Genomic DNA, 20115 nt, shown 5'->3' on the forward strand with positions numbered 1-20115 from the left:
GACTTCCTCAGGTCCCTCTCTCTTGCCACAGCCCTTACAAGCACTGTCCCAGGCACAGGCCCCTCACCAATCCCTCACAAGCACCTCCGGAGGGCTGTACTGCCCTGGTGCAATGGCTGGATCTTTCAGTGGGAGGGGTAGGGAGGGACAACTTCACTCCTAGAGCTTCCTGCAGTTCCCCCAAGGACCGTACAAATCATACATGGTGACAGCCAGCCATATCTCATTTCTTTCAGCCTGTCAAGTCTTGGAGCACATATAAAGCCACTAACCTGAAAACTCTACAACAAAGAAGTCTGAGTGGACATCTGTGCAAGCAACTGCTTGGTTCAGATATACGTATGTATGTATGCTGGCTGTTGATGTAGGACATGCACCACACCTAGCAAAGCATCAAGATCTCTTGTTATAAAGGGTAGACACGCTAGAACAGGGAAGGAAGGAAGGAGGGAGGGCTTTTTCCTGTTTGCACTGAACGGATTTGCCTGACATGCAGTACCTCTGGGTATAACAAGTCCTTCAGGGACTGGCAGCACACAGATAGAGGAAGGATACAGTGAAAGAATAAGAAGGATCTGATGAATCTGGTAAAGTCACAGTTTTTTAATATAGATGCCTGAGCTTTCCTGGGCTGCCCACTAATAGCCCAGTCTGACTAAGAATTTCTCAAGAATGACAAGTATTTGTCTCCCAGATACACAGAGCAATTTGGAATCACCAAGGCAGTTTTACTACTTCAATAAAGGAAGCCATCGGATTATTTTTTCCCTTTGAATATGTCAGGTTTCTATTTGGCTTGAGGTGCTGGGGGAATGCATTTTTGGTGTATTTAAAGTGTAATGGTGAGTTATTAAGAGATGTTGTGAAGCATGGATCAGGTTTTCAGATTCACTCTGCTTCAGTACTAGCCTTCTCCATTACAAGTTTGGCGAAGGGATCTGGCAGAGGGATATGTTCCTGGAACTTACTACACTTGCTGTCTGTGCAGCATGTCTCATTCATTTCTACTAACAGGTTATGGAAACTCAGTTCAAAGGCCAAACCATTGCACCTAATTCAGGGCATGTGTCATAGAATCCCAGAATCCCAGGCTGGTTTGGGTTGGAAAAGACCTTAAAGCTCATCCAGTTCCAACCCCCTGCCACAAGCAGGGACACTTTCCACTGGAGCAGGTTGCTCCAAGCCCCTGTGTCCAACCTGGCCTTGAACACTGTCAGGGATGGGGCAGCCACAGCTTCTCTGAGCACCCTGTGCCAGCGCCTCAGAGAAGTTCCTCACAGGGAAGAGCTTCTTCCCAATGTCTAATCTCAATCTCCCCTGTTCTGGCAGGTTAAAGCCATTCCCCTTGTCCTGTCCCTAAAAACCCTTGTCAAAAGCACCTCTCTGGATTTCTTGTCAGTACCCATTAGGTATTGGAAGACTGTTATAAGGTCAACAGGACACAGGCCATTGAGGGAAGGGCAAGAGGCAAGCACAAATTGGCTTCCCAGAAAAAGGGCAGGCACTCCCAGGCTTGGCTTTTGTTTCTTCCCTGCTGGTCTACCAGAAATATCTGCATCAAAGAGTAAGTTCTATTTTATTTGAGGACATACGAAGTGTTCTCTTTTTGAAGCTTGAAATATATACATATAAACTGTCCACAGCCCCATCAGCAAGACATTCTCAGGAATGAATTGGACAAACCATTTATTTAGCCACCAAATACGATGACAAAGCAATTGTCAATAGTTTCAGGCCATAAACTCAACAGACATTCCCATTCCAAGGTAACAGCGTGGCTCTGGTTAGCAGTGCAGGCATGGGTCAAACCTTAAGGAAAAAAACAAGGGATTCTTTTGTGAACCCAGCCTGTGGGGCTTCTCTTTGTCATACAAGACTAATTATTTTGCATATCTCATCTCTGCTTAAGCCAGCTATCCATAGGGATAGCTGTTGTACCAGGCTTTAAGGAGAGCTGATCCTGAAGGGAGCAGAGAGAACTGGATACTGAGAGACTATTAGTACAAATGCACTATTAGAAAGAACATAGCAGATAAAACAAATATGGCCCCTTTAATTATGGCCAGGCAGTAATTAATTCATGTTGTTAACTAATTAATGACTCGCTTTGAGGACAAGGAAAAAAGGTCTGTTTATAACTTACAATGATGTTATTGCTGCTCAGAAAACAAAAACAAAACACCAGCTGAAGATCAAACAGCTCTGTCAAGGCCTGAATTTGTTTCCAGGAAATCCTGTGTGCTTCTCACCACAGAGCAGTGATTCATAGTTGTGTCTTGCTAAACAGACTAAAGCTGGGTGCTCTCATTTGCTCCACATTGACAAGTTTTCACATTTTTTGTCCAAATTTGCAGAGCCAAAATAAGCTGCAGAGTGTCAGACAATGATAAAAATTGGAGATTTATTACAGGGCTAGTATTATTTTAGCACTTTGGAGACCTGGTAGAGAGCCAGGACACCCTTCTCTTTCCTCTTTGCCAAGTATTGTATGAAACAGAACAAAACAATATGGTGCCTGCCCTCAAACACTCATGTTCCAGCAAGCAGGCACAGGGAAAATGTTCCAGGTCCTGCAAAAACAGTGACTTTCCTGGGAGGCTGTGATAGCAGTTGCGTCACACAGTCCCTCCCATGGGCCTGGGGCACCCATGATTTGGAGAAATGTATGGTGATCTTGTGCCCCTATTGCTCTTCTGTCTCCAGTAAAGATGAACCTAAAAAGGCACAGTCTCAAAAGGCAGGACAGAGATTTAGATATCTTTCTACTCTCTCAGTCCCTTTCAGTGTCCCATAAAGCTGGCTCCCTTAAAATGGTTATTTGCTTTATACAGAGAGAGCTCAAGCTCATATGGCTGCTCCTTGCCTGAAAGAGCAGCAAGATCTTAAACCAAACCAGTGTGTCATTTCCCGTGCAAGAAGAATGCTGGAGGAGCTTGTTTGTTTCTTGCTCTCCAGAAATGAGAGATCTGTGACCAGAATCTCAACTACTGAAGCCTGTATGTACTGGAACAGCTCTGCTGATTAGTTTATGGATGATCAGGTCATCAACTGCAGTTCTGGCCTGTTTTGTTTTTCTTCCAAATTTTTCACAAGAAGCTTTTCTGAGACAGGGCAGTAAATTGCTTCTTGCTGATTCTCCTTCTTTCTACTTGGATGTGCATTTCGTCACCAAACTAAGCAGAAGCAGACGGGGAAAAAAAAGCCAAGTAGGCCAAGAGCATCACAAATATCAACCACAAAGAAAAGCTTTCAAAAACCCCCAACAACCCTCCCAAAGCCCCCTAACTCACCTAACACTCATTACTTCAGTTGCACTAAGAGACAAATTGGTCCCCACTGAGCATCCTACGAGAAATACAACCACTCCGTATCTTAGTGAATGAACCATGAATAGGGGCAAAACACTGAACCAAAGAGCACGTGTTAGCATATGCAATGGGCTTGTTAGTAGATGTGCTAATACTTGGCTCCCCAAAATGCTATGGAGAGCATTACTTCCCTTTTTTCAGTTGAACTGACACAGCGAAGCTGTGGCTATCCCCCCCCGGCAGTGTTAAAGGCCAGGTTGGACACAGGGGCTTGGAGCAACCTGCTCTAGTGGAAGGTGTCCCTGCCTCTGGCAGGGGGTTGGAACTGGATGAGCTTTAAGGTCCCTCCCAACCCAAACCAGTCTCTGATACTACAGTTCTAACAGCAGAAACCCACAATAGTCAAGTGAGCAAGCAGAAGTGTGAGCTGAACAGACTGTTTTACTATATTAACACAGTCTGTAGCCATTATTAGGAGAAAATATGTGAAAGATTATTATTGGCAACACCAGGCTTTAAGGACATTGATCATTCAGCCTAATCACACAACTGAGCATATCTGATTTCCTTTTGCACTTGTCACAATTTTCTCTGCAACACTTTTGCTAAAAGAAAAGAAAACCCCTTTAGAATCTCAAGTAGTTACACAACTCTGAGCTAGGAAAGAGAAGGGGAAGCTTGAAATTCCAGCAGCAGATACAGAAAATCTTAGTAACAGCATGAGAGTGGCCAATACTTACTCACTTTTGACCTGCCATTCCTGGGAAAAGCAGGATTATATCCTCCTCCTCCAAAACCCAATACATGTTATGCTTTCAGCTCAGCTCTTGGATCTAATTTCCTACAATTGCAAAAGCCAAAATGACCCAGCTGGTCTGTCATTGTAATTAGCAATATAATAATTGCTTTTATTATGACAATAAACACACTGACAACAACAATGAACTGAAAAAGGGATTTAAAGGCTGGGGGATCATCTTGAAACTGTTATTAAGTATCAGATGCTAAGTAGCAACTAGGTGATGAGTAAGAAAAAACTCAAAAAGGGCAAGGTTAGCATAGTAATAGAATCATAGACTGGTTTGGGTTGGAAGGGACCTTAAAGCTCATCCAGTTCCAACCCCCTGCCATGGTTTCCACTACAGCAGGTTGCTCAAAGGCTTTTTTAGTGTTTTCTTTTTAATATTGCCCAAGCATTAATAATGTTAATAATGTTGCATGTGATGTGTCCCCCCCACACATCTACCCTGCTGCTTCTCAGCAGAGATGCTTGAGGCCAGCAAGTCAGACTGGGAATTTCAGAACACTGAGGGTTTGCTGTTTTGGAAAAAGCAGTCAGTGACTAGAACAGACATTGAACACCAGGCTGAAAAGAGATGAGGGCCATGAGAACTCTGGAAACACAACTTGGTTCTGAAACTCTTTTTTGCCCTAAGCAAACCACCTTCCAAGGATGCTCAAAGTGTGTTCCATGTTAGCTCACACCGAGAAGAACACAGAAAGAAAAAATATGACCTTTCAAAGGGGACAGATATCAGAGGTGTGTATCTGGCAACAGTTAGAACAGATTAACTTTCGTCTTACAAAAACATCCCAAGTAAAATCATTGGTTTGATAGGAAAAAAAAAACCACTTTAAAATAGTATTGTTTAGGAAAAACTTCAACTGAATGTTTTAAACTGTATTGTTTTCCAGAAAGCTTTGAAATTAAAGTAGTTTTGAAACGTTTACAATTCTCACCCTGAATCTTTTCAAGTGATTTGGGAAGAAACATCCAGGTCTGCCTTGCATTTGGCTAGGTGTGTGCAAGACAACAGTACACTGGCAGCTATAGATACTGCAGCTTTTTCTCCAGCCACCATTGCATGTTTTTCTGTAATCTTCCATCTGTTCCCAATAGGATTAGAGAAGGCAAAACACTGCCTTCAACAAGCTGTACTCTTCTGGATGGAGTCCGAGTTAAAAGAAAAAAGAAAAAGAAATTGGAAAACTGTTGTCAAGGAAAAAGATGCCAGGGTGGAGGGTGGAAAGGAAGGGAATTGCCAAGAGGGCTCCAGTTTCCAGAGCAGAGCGTGAGTCAGCAGAGTGATCTTTAATACTACAGAGTGCAGTGATGCCCTGAAGACCACAACAGATAAAACCTCTTTACTTCAAGTTTGAGTGTGTTTTATCAATCAGGCAGCAAGACCTCATTGCTTCCTGACAGAGAAACTCCGTGAAAAACCAGCTGTGATGGCTTTTTATTTGTTAAAGAAAAAGAAAAGCTTGTTTATTTTGTTAAAGAGAGCTTGGGCAATCTGTGTGCCCTTGAAGGGCCTGCCAGGATGAGCAACTTCTTCCATCTCCTTGTATCTGATTCGTCACCACAATATATGTGAGTTCACGGATCTTACAGCTTTGTAGGATTTAGGAATTCTCAAGGGCTCCTTTGATTTGCCCTTATATCCTGCTGAGAACTTTTCCTTTCAGAAAATATTCACATCTCTTGGTGGCTGCTGTCTTTAATATCTACTGCAGCAGCCAGCCCCTTGGCTAGTGTTTACTCTACTTCACTGGCACTTACATGTCACTTTTGTGCACCTCTGGAGAAGAGAAGGCTCAGGGGAGATCAGTCTTCACATACCTAAAGGGGCCAACAAGAAATCTGAAGAGGAGCCTGTAGGAACAGGACAAGAGGGAATGGCTTTAACCTGCCAGAGTTTAAACATCTGGCAGTGTTCAAGGCCAGGTTGGATGGGCTTGGAGCAACCTGTTCTAGTGGAAGGTGTCCCTGGCAGTGGTTGGAACTGGATGAGCTTTAAGGTCCTTTCCAACCCAAACTGATCTAGGGTTCTATGATTTTATGTTGGGTAGAGCTGAACCTAACACTGCTGAACCTAACACTGCTGAATCAACTACCCATTTAGCAGCCAGGGCAGGTGTCTTCAGACAGATTCCTGCTCTTCATGGTTCTGGCCCAAAGTGCAAAAGCACTTTTCCCAAGCTACCTTGGAAAGCATCTAAGGAGTGTTGTGTTTGTGCCATCTGCCTCTCTGGGACTGTCCCAGGGCCTACTTGCATTCAGGGAAATCACAAACACGTTGCCTGTGAAGACAGACACTTTTTGGGCAGTCTGACTCAGAGCTTGGGTCAGGGTGACCCTGAACTTTCTACATGTTGCAGACGATTTCTGGTCTTTCACAATGCCAGGAGGGATAATTATTGCTCTTCAAAAGCAACCAGACTTTCATCAAAATGACCCCAAATTGTGATACCCTAGAAAACGCAGAAATGACCTTGTCTCATCAGTGATTTTGCTAGACCACCAAAGCACTACCCATGCTGAGAGCGCCTCTGAGCTGGTTTTTCCTAGGTGTCAGGAAGCTTGTCACTTCTCAGCATTGCAGATCCCAGCTTCACAGGCCAAGGAAAAGCGTTACCAAGCTCAAGACCTGATAACACAGGCAGGCTTTGCAAGCAGTGACTCGTTTTCCTGTCCCTTCTGCATGGGCTTTTATTCTGAAGCGAGAGTTGTAGCAGCTCCTCCAGCCTGGTCTCCAGAAGCATTCCTCCCCATGTCTGCAAAGCATCAGAGGCGTTCTTTTCAAGCACATGTGGGCTCTTGCCCAGCTCATCCTCTCCTCTTCCATGTCTCTGAATAGAGCCAAATACTTTTCTGCTCTATTTCCCCTTACTGAAACAGATTTTGACCTCAGTACTTGCAGACCTGAGGGCCTGAATGTGTGACCTCACCACTCATTTGTATGAAAGCAGGCTGTGATATCACGTGCGGAGGAGATCCAGCATTGACCCAAAATCTATGGGGGTCAGTGGGAAGGCACTCAGGGATATCAACAGGCTTTGCATATTGCTGTGGATGCCAAGTTCAGGGGCTAAAGCACTGAGCTCAAAAGAAGGCAGAAGAGGGGTTCTGCTCCTGGCACTTGTCTGTTGGGTCCCTCTGTATTTCACCATACTGCTTCCATAAAACATCTCCATCATGAGAGTCCCCCTGTACATCTCCAAGGGGAGATGTCAAGGTCAGTTTGCAAACAGACTGTGCGGGAGGAAATCTGATGCATAAATAATCTGTCATGAACTATTCACCCCTTGCTATTCCTATGACATCCTCAATAAGCTAATAAGCAGTCCTGTTGCTCAGTGGAAGATTGACAGTATATTTGCCTTCTGTGGTGTGATGTGATCTCTCCTAATTGATTTTGGCCACTGACTCACAGTGCGTGGTGTGTATCTGGTAAGAGCAATAACTTTCTCATGCAATCATCCTGGTCAGCGACCAAGAAAAGCTATTCTCCAGCAATCACTGGATACCTTCCTACGTGCAGCTTCAGCACTCCAGTGTAGCTCGTAAGTTTGCAGCCCTCCAGAATCCTGCTTTCTGGAAAGCAGGCCCATTGCTCCTGGCCATTTAACCTTTTGTTTCAGGGCTTTGATCATTGATGGTGAAATTTTGTAGGTTTTTTTTTGGAAAAGCTAAACCCTTCTGTTAAAAGGACTAAAAAAAAATCTCCAAAATATTAACAACGTGACGGATTTGGAGGTATGTAGGTACACAGCTGAGCTGCTATGAACATTGCTGTGGGTGACACAGTACAAAATAGCTTGAATCCTAGCAGAAAGATTGTCCTTTCCTCTGGTACTGTGTTTCATTAGTATTTCCACTCCCATTACAGCCCCAAACCTCTCCCCTTCATAATCAAATACTCTTATCTGGCCAGCTCTCCTTTCAAGATCTACTCTTGCCTTGTTGGACTTTCACAGTGAGGTTGGTCACAAGAGATATTTCACTTATTGGACGAAAAACAACCATCCTCAGGTCATGGCATAGGTTCATCCATCACCAGATTTTAGGACTTCTCAGGAAAGGTTTCTCACTAGGATCTTGGCTGTGAGTTTAATCTGTTGCACTGAGAACAAGGGAAAATTACCTAGCTTTTGTTTGGTAAACCTAAAGTAAGTACTGACTGAGCACGAATTTAAATAAACCCAAAACTTCTTTACCAGAATGGGAGTTTCCATCCAAAAGGTGGATTGAATTATAAACCAGTCCAGGTTCATATACCTGATCCTGAAAAGTCTCTTCCATCCTGTAGCTGCGCATGAAAAGGAATAAGTGCCCTTAGCTTCCCACCACCTTCCTTTTAGGAGAGACTGCTTGCTGATTCCTAAAAGCATTTCAATGCAAATCAGCCCTTTAGCTTAAGCATTTCAGATAAAGAGACCTCACTAACACACATGGCTTTGACTGAGAAGAACCAAGGGCAATTTGCACTGGAAAAAGGGAGGATTATCTTCAGGAGATGGTCATGGCAAGCTGCTGGAGCAGCACGGGACAGTAAAGTCTTGAGCTAGAAAAGAGCATATGAATGGACCCTAATGGCAGCTAGGGTAGAAACTATCGTAGGAACAGATCTTTCTGAGGTCAAATCAAAGGCCCATCAAACCCAGCACATAACCATATGTAGAGAGTGAGAGCAAAAGGAGGGAAGCCTGCAGAGATCCTTCCCTTGGCATGACCTCCTCCTTGCAACCACCAATAGGTCAGGGACTGCCAGATATCTTCTCCCTGAGCCTGACCTGCACTGTGGTGAATCCTGTTACATTTTCAGTCCCTGTTGAGGAGTTTCAATGTTGTATTCTCTGTGCCACGTGTGATCGAAGCCCTCTCTCATATCCCTTGAAAGCACTCATCCTTTCACTTGTTTTCCTCCTCTTTCCACTATGCCCTTCATGAGACAAGATGAATAGGACTGCACACAGAATCCCTGCTCCAGGGATTTATTTAATCATAAAGAGTGTTTTCTGTGCTATTTGCTATTTGTCTGTGTTAAGGCCTACCTTTTGGTCTCTAGTGAAAACTGAGCTGATGTTTTCACAGGCCAATTCATAGTACACTTTCCAAAGCAGTGATAACCAGGTGTGCTTGTGGTTGGGGTGCCTCTCTCCTGTGTGCTCTACCTTGCCTTTGGCAAAATCATATCTCATTTGCCAGTTTTAATGAATATCTCTGCCCCATTTTACTGCCCCATTCCTGGCAGTGTTCAAGCCCAGGTTGGATGGGGCTTGGAGCAACCTGCTCTAGTGGAAGGTGTCGCTGCCCATGGCAGGAGATTGGAACTGGATGAGGTTTAAGGTCCCTTCCAACCCAAACCAGTCTGCGGTTCCATGAACCCTTCAGTACCAGGAGATCCTTCTGCATCTCTCTGCAGTCAGCTGTAGTTGTAAATAACTGTGCATTATTAGCAAACACAGTCACTTTTTTGCCACACTCCAGAGTGTTTGTAAAACACTTCAGTGAAAAATCTGAGGATTTTTATCCTTTGTTTGCTAGTGTTATAAGTTTGTAGTTGATGAAAAGTCTTTCCCTGTGAGGGGGTTGTTAAAAGCCGCCTGGCTCCATCAGCCACCTCAGCCTTAGCTAAGGGTTGTTTGACACTTCAAATAGTTGTAATAGATTTGTGAAGTGTGATTTCTCCCCACAGATGCCACACTAACTCCTCCCCAGTCTATCAGTTTTGTCCAAGTGCCTGCTAATTCTACATTTTCTGTCAGCTTGTCTGACATAGAAGTCAGTCTTCCTGGTATATGGGTCCCAGGAGATGCTTTAGGAACTGGTGACATATTTACCATGCTCCAAACTTTAGGCACGGAGACTGATTTAAGCAAGAGGCTTCACACTACACCAAGTGATGCCTTAGTTTCCTATCTAAGCAACACCAGAGCTTCTGGGAGAAGAGCATCTCATTCCAGCAATTTATTGCTGTTTATTCTCTCAGCTTGGTCTGATCAAGTTATGCTGGGTTAATAAGCCATCACCTATCAGGCAAGCTGACTGCATTCATGTCCCATTACAAAGATGGGGGATTTTAAGCTATTGCATTTTACTTCACAACAGAATTAGATGCAGAAGATGCATTTATTCCAGCTTTGCTGACAGGCAGTAACTGATTAGATAGGATGATTCTGCTGCTTGAAGTTGTAAATCACGTTCCCTGGTGAACACAATGTTCATATTCAAGCTAGCTGGAAATTGCCTCAAAAATACCTACCAGTTCCATTAGCCTCCAAAGGGCTTTCAGCCTAAAGAAAGGAGGGGCAGAGGGTGCAGGTATTTTCTGGGGATGAAGCTCTGTGCAAACCCTTGTCCTTGCTACAGAGCCTGCATTTCAGGCTTGCAACCACAGCTACTGTAAGAAAATTGTGTTGTGGTGGGATAAGCTGGGACTGAGGCTGCAGGACTGAGAGGTTAAACAATTCTTCAGCTGAAAATACCTGAAGAGAACTGTTGCCAGGTTGACTCCCAGAACAATCAGCCTCAGCCCGAAGGGCAGGTAGTAATGGGAGTATAAACTAAATAAAGTGCTGACGCAGCCTTTGGTGGAGCAGCTCTCTCAGCGCCCCTGTAACACGGGGCCAGGATGAAATTCCGCTGTGATTGACACTCTGCCATCACATCATTTGTTACCAATCCTAGTTTTCCTCCCTTACTCTGCTTTTCACTTCAAGGGACAGGACCTGCAGCAGCACAGCCTGCAGAACCCTCCTTCGATCTGTTTTCCATTTGAGCATCCTCCCCTGGGGATTGACTCATGCTTCTTGACATAAAGCACTGCCTCTTTGGGCTTTTATAAGGAAATAGCATGAGAGAATTGTCTAATTCAGACTTTTCGGCAGATTTCACATACTATGCACTACAGTGTACATTTCTAGCCTATGTCTTTGCCCTTTTGTGATCATTTCAGAACAAACTAAGCTTTCTGCCTCTACATTTGGGTACTTTTGCAACCTTGCAATGGTTGAGACCAAACAGAGGGTTGAAGTAAATCAAACTTTGGTGGAATTATTTTAACATATGAACAACTCCTATTTTTGCTTTGCGACTAATTCACATCACAGTAACTGCAAGATTCGCTATAGGGAAATACATTTCAGCATCAGATATGACAAATGAGATGTACAACTATTATCATAGCTATTGCCTGTGTTTATGTGAGCCGTGTCTCTGTCCCACACTCAGGTCTTTAAATCTTGAGCTGTAAAATGAATCTGTAGTGAAACATGAAACCAAATGAGACTGACCTAGACTGGGATTTGGTTTTACGTAGGAAAGTCAGGCCAAGTTCACCTAGAGAGTTGTGAAGGTTCATGAACCTTGGAAATGAGCAAAGACCCCGTTCTGAACAAGCCTAGCCAAATGTTTTCCAGCAATTTTAAACAACTACATATTTGGGAACAGAGATCCTGTAAAACTAATAGTTTTGATAGGAAGTCCATTGGAGAGAGACCTGGTGGTTTCAACAATGTTTAGCATTAATATGTTGAATGAATTGAAAGTTCAAGCTCACAGAGAGGCTGAGCCGTGTTAACCAAGTAGGGCTGAACCACAACCCCCTTGTTCCTGGGGCTCCAATTAGAAATGTGACATTTGTAGCTCTGCAGTTAAGGAAAGTTCGATTTTGTTTTATGGGACAACTGCACTATGTCTGAACTATGGATGTCTCTAACTGGCCGAGACCGCCCTATATTGAAAGCATCTCCTCATTTTCTCCTGAAAAGCCTCTGAAGAGAAACTTTTTACTGTGAACTACCAATCTGCCATTTATACACCTCCTTTTGGCCATGCTCAGCAAAATACTTCACCAACACAAATGCAAGCTAGCTGAAGGTTCAGTAAGCACTGCTGTTAATAGAGAGGGTGTTTTTCTGAACATCACAATATTTCTGCAGAACAGATCCTTAGAGACAGGTCCCTGATTATCAGTATTATTATACTCTAAAATAAAACCTGGGATTCATCAATGTAACAGAGTTTCTCAGAGGCAAAGAGACATGCCAGCAACTGGACAGCAGCTGGGGACTTCGCTTTGGGTCAGGACTCTAGCTTGCTTTTACAGCTTTGGCCAGAGGAAATGGAAAAAATTACCATACAACTAGAGACCAGCCACCAAATCTCTTGCCTTATATAGTCTTGTATCTAATCTTTAAATTGGAAAAGAACCAAAGACACAGCTTCAGACTTTCATTACCACTACCACTTTCCTACAGCTGAGGGGTAAATGCTTTTAAATGCCACATTGCTAATCCACAGTGTCGTTGACACGCTACCATGTGGCAGACATGCTGGTGTCAAAGTGACTCTTTTGTCCCTTATTCTGTGGGTTTGGGCAGCAGTGGTGATGCACAAAACCATTTATATTCTGCCCTGAGCTCCAAGCAGGAAGCACATTGGTGGTCTTGGCCTCGTGACAAGCTGATAGTGACAGCACAAGAGGGAAGTGGGTGTCAGGAGATTGACCTATTTGGGTGACAAAGCCCCCCTTGATGTCTCTGGCTCATGCCCCTCCTGGTATGCTCACTGCAGAAGTGAACAGAGAGAGGCAGGGCAGAGCAGTCAGCTCAGCTGACAAGTTAACAAAGGAGGAAAGGAGCAAAACTTCACAGCCATCTTTATTTATTTCTCAAGAGTAAGCCTAGAAATTAGCCTTGCTTTCCCCTCAGAAAACTCCCCAACCATAGTGTGGTGGGCAAAGGATTAAGAGTTAAGAGAAAGAGCAGTGGCGTGCGTGCTATAAACATTACTTCCGTGTGCGCTCCATTGCAGAGAACACATAATAAAGCTTAATTTCCTGGTGCTGTGCCCTGACAGTGATACACTGCCCAGATCTTCCTCCTGCTCTCAGCTGACAGCCAAGTCATTCTATAGAATTATTTTGTTAACAGCAAAACTATTTGATCCAAAGGTTTAGCACCAGATTATTGCCACAGCTTTTTTTGCATCAGCAGCTGTAAAAGAAGAGTGCAGGAGTTATCTGGTGATTTGAGTTGGAGCCAGGAGCCTGGGAGACCCAGATTCAGTCTTTACAGCAGGTTCCTCATACCTCCAGAGATAAGATACCTTCTACTCCTCTTTCCAGGTTTTGAGGAAGGTGACTATGTTAGAGAAGTGAGAATGGGTTAGATAGGGCTTGGAGCAACCTGGTCTAGTGGAAGGTGTCCCTGCCCTTGGTAGGGGGTTGGGACTGGATGAGCTTTAAGGTCCCTTCCAATCCAAGCCATCATTCTATGATTCTATGCTCATCTGTTATGACAGGGATGGACTACAGTTTTGATACCAGCACATGCAAAACCATCTGGAAGCCAGAAGCCACATGCCTTTACAGCACTCTTGAACTCTTCCCTCAGCCTGATGCCACATCTCATAGCCCAGCATCTCCACCTGAAAACAGCTTTAGTGCTGTACGGGCTAGCAGGGACGACCAGCCCCAGGCCAGGCCTTCAAACCAAGTGTGGTTGGAGGAACACATGCGCTGATATGGCCTCACCTCACACCTCTGCCATGAGGTTAGCACTTTCCTTGCCCTGGTGCAACAGAAAAAGCAGGTTTTAATAGAACTGATGATTTAGGGAGAATTCCTGTTTTTCATTGCTGTCCTTTGTTTCATGAATTGTTTAATGAAAACAAACTTTCCCCTGGACTCCTTAAATTGCAAGTACATCTTTTATTTGCATGTAAGTATTCACTTCACACACAAACAACTGTAACTTGTAAAGGCTGTGAGAATAGCCTTACAAATTTTATAGTGCCAGCTTTCCGTGTAAGCCAGCTCCAGCTCGGGTTGTTTATTAAAACTTCCTTTGGACTCTCACCCTGTTGGTAAGAGTTACCTGCATATTTCTAGTGAAACACAGGTATGTACACCTCCTTAAAGGTGTACAAAAGTAGATTGTATAGATGGGTGCCATAACTTCCTGGAGATATGCATAGGCAGACTCTGCTTCTAAAAGCACTCTGTGACAACAAGATTATAAGAAATGACTATTGTTAACCATATCCTCCCCCAGAAATGCTCTTCTGCCACACCTGCAGCTCTAGAGGGAAGGATGTCTGTCTCCGTGCTTTCAGTTGGGTTGCAACCACCATAACCATCACTGGCACTACCATGAATAGGTCTTTCTGTAGTAAGTACAAGTTATTTTACAGCAGGAAAATCTTTCCAGAATTCCAGATTAGCTCCACAGTGGGGGAAATGAAATGGATAATACATCCCTTCCAGCCCACAGGCTGAAACTGCACCTGCAGTTGGCATCCTATCCCATCTCCCCAGCCTGTCTCTATTTCATACACCAAACCCATTACTTTTTGAATTTGCATCTGGAGCAAGCTGTGACTCAAAGAACAGTGATAGAAACCATAATTGTAACTCCCAAAGCAGCCATCATGGAATGCTCTGAAACTCTTCCAACTTCATAAAACAATGGCAAACTCTCCTTTGATTGCTATGGGAGCAGCTTTTTGATCTTTCTGAACCAATTAAACCCTTCCTTCTCCAGGGCCATGCTTTAGGGTTAATTCTTCGTAAAATACTGAAAAAAAAAATCCCTTTGAGAACAAGAATGTAGTAGGTAAGAGGTTCCAAATCTGTTTCAATTTTAATGGGTGTGGAACTACTAAGCTGCAAAAGGAACCATCGCATACCAGGGTACCCATCTAACATGTCAAGCCCTTTGGCAGTGGGACATAAAGCTTCATATCAGCTAGCAGGGGTCTCTTTTTGAGTTTGCAAGCAAGTGCAATCCATGGACCAGCTCTGGGACAGTCAACTCGCAGGGTTTTGCAAGCCTTACTTTAGAAACCACAGGACTACATCATAAAAATAACACAGTAATGTTACTTAGACTGGAAAAGAAAAAAGTTTGTTTAAATAAAACATAATGGAATGTAACTATAATTATAATATTACCACTTACACAGCCCTACCAGTTACTGGAAATACTAATCAACTTAGAAATACAAAACAACTACTCTTAGAATTTGATATGCTGGTGAATCTTCTTTCTCAGCTCCATGCTGAATTGCTGGATGGCTAAACAAGAAATGAGGACTGAACACTGTACTTGTGGTATAAATAGAATCACTAACGGTCAGAAACAAAATGAGAAGTGACAGAGGTGGTTTTAAGCCTTGGTTAAGGCACTCTATTAATTCAGTGGACTTGCTAATAGTTTGTGCTAAGTGATTAAATTTGTACTGTTATTTATGGATTAGCTCTTTATATTTCACTTACAGATTAACTTCACTGACGTAATGATGACCCCAGGTCTTCAGCTTCCCTACTGTAAGAGCAAAACTGAAGGCCTGGCCAGTGAAATGGTTGGCAGGGTCTGATAATTTGAGAAACATGGAATAGACAAACACAGTCTCCTGAGACAAGTAAGAAGGAATAGACTGGTGGTCTGAGCCTCCACAGGCCCTTGGGAAAGCTGGCACTGAAAAGGTGGTGCACAGGAGCCCTTCTTGTTTGTTCAGCTTTAGAAGCCATGCATGACCTCTTTAGACTATAAGCAATGCCACAGGGATTGTAGGCATCATGTTGCTTAAAAGTTTGATGTGGAAGACTCTAGCTGAGACAATTTATTACCTTTCACAGAGGAAATGAGTACAAATTTGGCTAGGGACATAAACAAATATGAGATCATTTTCTCAGTCTGACTGTTGATTCTCTTTTAACTGTTTCCCTCACGTTGTTCAAATCCTGGAGGTAGTGTCCTCCTCCTGAAATCAACAGGAGCTGCAGATGCTCTTCACTTCAAACAGCAGGTTTCTTAGAGCCAAAGCAAGCACCAGGAACTTTTCAAATCTCTCTTCCAGGATTTTACATTTGCAGCATTTGTTACAAAACAAACTCCAAGTAATTGTGTTAGTCATGAGACAAATCATGAGTTCTCGTTATCAAATTTTCATCTAGGCTATTTTTTGCCCTTACTTACACTAAATGCTTACCAAGTCTAAGTGTTTTGAACCAGATTTTTCTTCATGATTATATATATTGAAAGAAAACTTTAAAAGTAGCACTTTTTGTAGAAGAAACCTCAGTGTAATTTCCAACTGTTTGACATTCTGATCAGTGAAAATCTTATCACAATGCCAGTCCCCAATGCTCAGCCCTATGTGGAGTTCTGACTGAGAGGACCTGATTTTAGTGGCATGATTATGCACACAGCATTAATAAAGAGTATGGCAATAAATCAGGGCTTGTACTAGTACCAAACTAAGCACTCCAAGTACAAAGTTTGGTTTCTACCATTAAAGGACTCTGTGAACAATAGGAGTCTGCACTGAAATAACTGCATGTTTGTATCATCAGATGGAGGGAAGATGTGGATTGACTGGGGGGAGGCTGAAAGGAGGAAAGCTCTGAGCTCCCAAAGATTTGCTTTTGCCCTTGTCAGAGGAAGCACACAGTTTAGCCTAAATCACTGCAGCCTTCTTCATGCAACTGAAGACACATTACCAACCGCCTGAGCTAGAGACAATGTCACAAGCCATGAAAGGAAAATGTCCAGGTCAAAAAAACTATAGGTTTTGACAGCCCTGGGAATAGCTGCATGTTATAAACTGGAGGAAATGTGCTGTTTCAAAAGCTGTAGGCTTCTGTGTTCTTCAGGTGAGATATACAAAGTAACCAACTCCTGCAATAGCATCTTGGGCTACTGAGTGTTTTACTTGAAGCTCCATTTCATCAAGTCACATACCAAAGATCTATGGAAGGCACACTGGAGCTCAGTGGAGCATTTTAAAGCTCCTTCATACTGCCAGACAGTTCCTGTAGCCCTGGCCTGGGATGCTGTCAGGGGTACGCTACCTGCCCTGGGTCCTGTGCAGCAGAAAGTTAAAAGACAACAGCTTCTGCTCTTAATCCGGGTCCTGCTGAAACCTGCTTCCCATTGTAGTCCTGAATTTCTGGGAATAATCTACACGTACTCTGACAGCAGCTAAGGGAATCACAGGCTATTCCTACAGTTTGTTCCTTTGAAAATTGTTATCCCCAGAGAAAACTCAGGTGAAACAGGCCAAGAGGAACTTCGTACCTTGTTATCCCAAGGGATACTTCTTAGAGGATCCTGTTCTGCTTCATGTTTCTTTAGCCCTGACTGCAGCCAACTTGACTAAACCATGAAGAGCTATGAGCCACCCCTGCTAGTGGCATAGGGCTATTAGACTTTGGAGCAAAACGTGTTTCTTGCAAGTGGCTCTTCATGCAGACAGTCCTGGGAAGAAAACCAGACCTAAGCAAAGGCCACCCCCCATGCTCCTTAATGTCCGTCTATACTCAGGTCTTTAAAAAACTAATGTTGCTGCTCCAAGCACCTTACTGACAATAAATCCTTCCTCATATATCCTTTTAGTGATAGTGCCTTCAGGCAATGCCAAATGGAAAGAGTAAGATTTCAGGCTCTGTACCAAGGAATTCCTGTTTTCAAAAGGCCAGACACAACAGCTGGGACATTTTTTGTTATTGCTGCTTTGTGTCAGCTCTTACCCATTCCTGGGGAGGGGTGTAATTTCTGAAGCCTAATAGCATTAGAATCAGGCTGAGCAATGTTTGAACTACATTTTGGCTGACATTTCATAGAGGCGGGAATGTGTGTCCTAACACATAGCTAGATGTGTATTTTCTTTCTGTATATAGCCACACACGTCTTGGGGGAAGGAAGCAAGGCGGGTAACTCAGCATGTCTAGCTTTCAAAATGCTGATTCAGGAGACTGGAAGCTGCCCCCACATTGCTGTTCTACCAGACCTTGCCTAGATTTCAGCCAAGAGGAGTCCAGGGGTGCCCAAGGAATCTGTTGAGGGTGAGGGTCCAGCCTGAAAAGCAGCACTGCTAGCAGCACTGCTGGGCTGTAATTATTAGCAGATTTAGGTTTGTGGTATTTGCATTCCCAATGCTTCCCCTGCCTTACTAGCTCTCAGGAAGCTGTCTCCTCCCCCTCACATATATGCCAAGCCCCTGTGGGGACACACATTTCCATGGGCAGGAGCAGTGGAGAAGTCCTTGTGCTAGCCCAGTCATCTCCTGGAAGCTGTGCCTTGCTTTCTCCAACACTACATTTCCATTACAGCACGAGGGGACCTCTCTGTACTCTCACAGGTGCTTTTGCCCTTGGATCCTGCCAGGAGCAACAAAAAGGTGTTATTTTGCTGTCATCTATAGTGATAGTGTGGCTGCTCACATACATACACACATGCCTACAAGCATTTCTTTCCCCAGACTCTTTTTCAAGACACACATGTGCACAGCAGAGGAAGGAATCTCCTCATTTCCAGGAAAAGCAAACAAAGCTGTCTGAGCATTTAGCCCCTGGATAGGAGGTGAGACCTTCCACAGGTAGGATAGAGTACTGGAGACTTGACACTAATCAAAGTGTATTATCCATTCTTCACTGCCCTCCTGGGCATGCTGTTAGAGGCTTTGGCCTGGGTTTGCCACCCTGAGTATGCTCTGCCATGGGCAGGGAGTATCCAGCTGCATGAGCAGTATCAAGACATGGAGTAAAGGAACAGAACCTCTAACCCTTAAGACTCATGCCCTGATGACAAGTTTGAGGCACTTTGGAGCCATGATCATCTTTTCTAGACTTTGCACCCTGATCATTGTGCTTTCACAAGTTCTTTGGGTCTAAGCCTGAGGAAGAAGATCTTCTCCTCTTCCTCTGACCCTCCTGAACCAACAAATGCAGGTGGTGGGGCCATTTCTCAGCACTTTCCTGTAGGATCTTGAAGGGGCTCTGCAGCAAGTCCCTGCGGCTGGCTCTGCCCGTCTGCCTTCCTGTCTGTCTGCCTCTCTCATGTGGGGATCAAGACTCTGCTGAGAAAAAGCAGATAGGGTTTCACACAATCCAAAGCACATGTACAGTAACTAAAGCTGCGTAAGCACTTTTCTTTCCTAGGGAAATTTTCCAATCTATGTTTCAAAAGAATGTGAAAATATTCCCTCTCCTTTCTTGCCTGCCTCCTATAAATCCAGCCTGATGTGGATGATCCCCTTGGATGCTTTTCTCCAAGTGGGATGGAAGGCTCAAAAAAAGACAACATTGGGAATTTATGCCTTGAGCAGCCAGTGCAGAGCAAGCCCTTAGAAAAGGCTTATCAGTTGCAGAAACCACTTAAGGATAATCACACGTTATTTCTGTAAGAAAACATGCTCAAGCACTTCAGTCCAGTGAAAATGAATGTGTTTGGGGTTATTTTCCTCTGTCTAAGCATCATCAGATGTTTACATCCTCCATAAGCAATTCAGTGTTTTGGACAATCCCCCCTCCTCCAGGAATGTCCATGCAAAAGGGAATTTCTCCATGGGAAGTAGTTTGTCTAAAAGCCATTTTTATGGGGGAGGAGAAAAGGAAAGCCTTGACCAAACACTTCTGACCAGTTGCTTTGTGTGCTATAGGCTGAAATGACCTGCAGAGAGCTGCCAAAAGCAGAGCTTGGTGGGAGGGTGGGGGGAGAAGGCAAAGATAAGGTGTGATAAGCAACACCCACTGCCTACAGATAGGCTTGTTGCTGGCAACTCCAGTTGGAGAATGAGCCTTCAGGATGGTGCCACATGAACATGGGCCCGTGTGCCCCGCTGATGCTGTGATGGCTGACCCCAGACTATGTGTCCTTCACTTTTCAGATCTGCCTGTGCTGAAGTGGGTACATCCATGCACACTAACATGTGAGCACATGCTCCTACAGAATCCTGCTTCTTCCACCCATCCCTGAGGGCTGAATGTAGCCCTCATGCAGGGTGGAGGGATGCTGGCTGTGAGCAAGGACCCATGGGGCCATGTGGGAAGCAGCTATCCCTGGAGAAATGGCTGAGGAACACATTCATATCCCCATTTTTGCACTGTAGATCCCCAACACAGAGCTGAGTCACTGCAGACAGACTTACAGGAGATGGTTTCCCCTTTAACTCTAAAAGGATTTGCTGGGTTAGAATTATTCTTCTTAAAAAAAACCCCAAGCCCCAGAAAAAGCC

At 44.1% G+C, this 20115-nt stretch overlaps 1 protein-coding gene across 1 annotated transcript in view; it reads right to left on the reverse strand.

Annotated features, from left to right (window-relative positions):
• Window positions 1-20115, reverse strand: part of UBE2F (ubiquitin conjugating enzyme E2 F (putative)) — a 358305-nt gene that overhangs the window by 150910 nt on the left and 187280 nt on the right. The gene's annotated exons all lie outside the window — the stretch shown is intronic.

Source organism: Pezoporus flaviventris, unplaced genomic scaffold, assembly GCF_033815535.1.
Source record: "Pezoporus flaviventris isolate CSIRO_AGI_PZ_B2104156 unplaced genomic scaffold, CSIRO_AGI_Pfla_v1 ptg000001l, whole genome shotgun sequence".
In the NCBI taxonomy this organism is placed as follows: domain Eukaryota; kingdom Metazoa; phylum Chordata; class Aves; order Psittaciformes; family Psittacidae; genus Pezoporus; species Pezoporus flaviventris.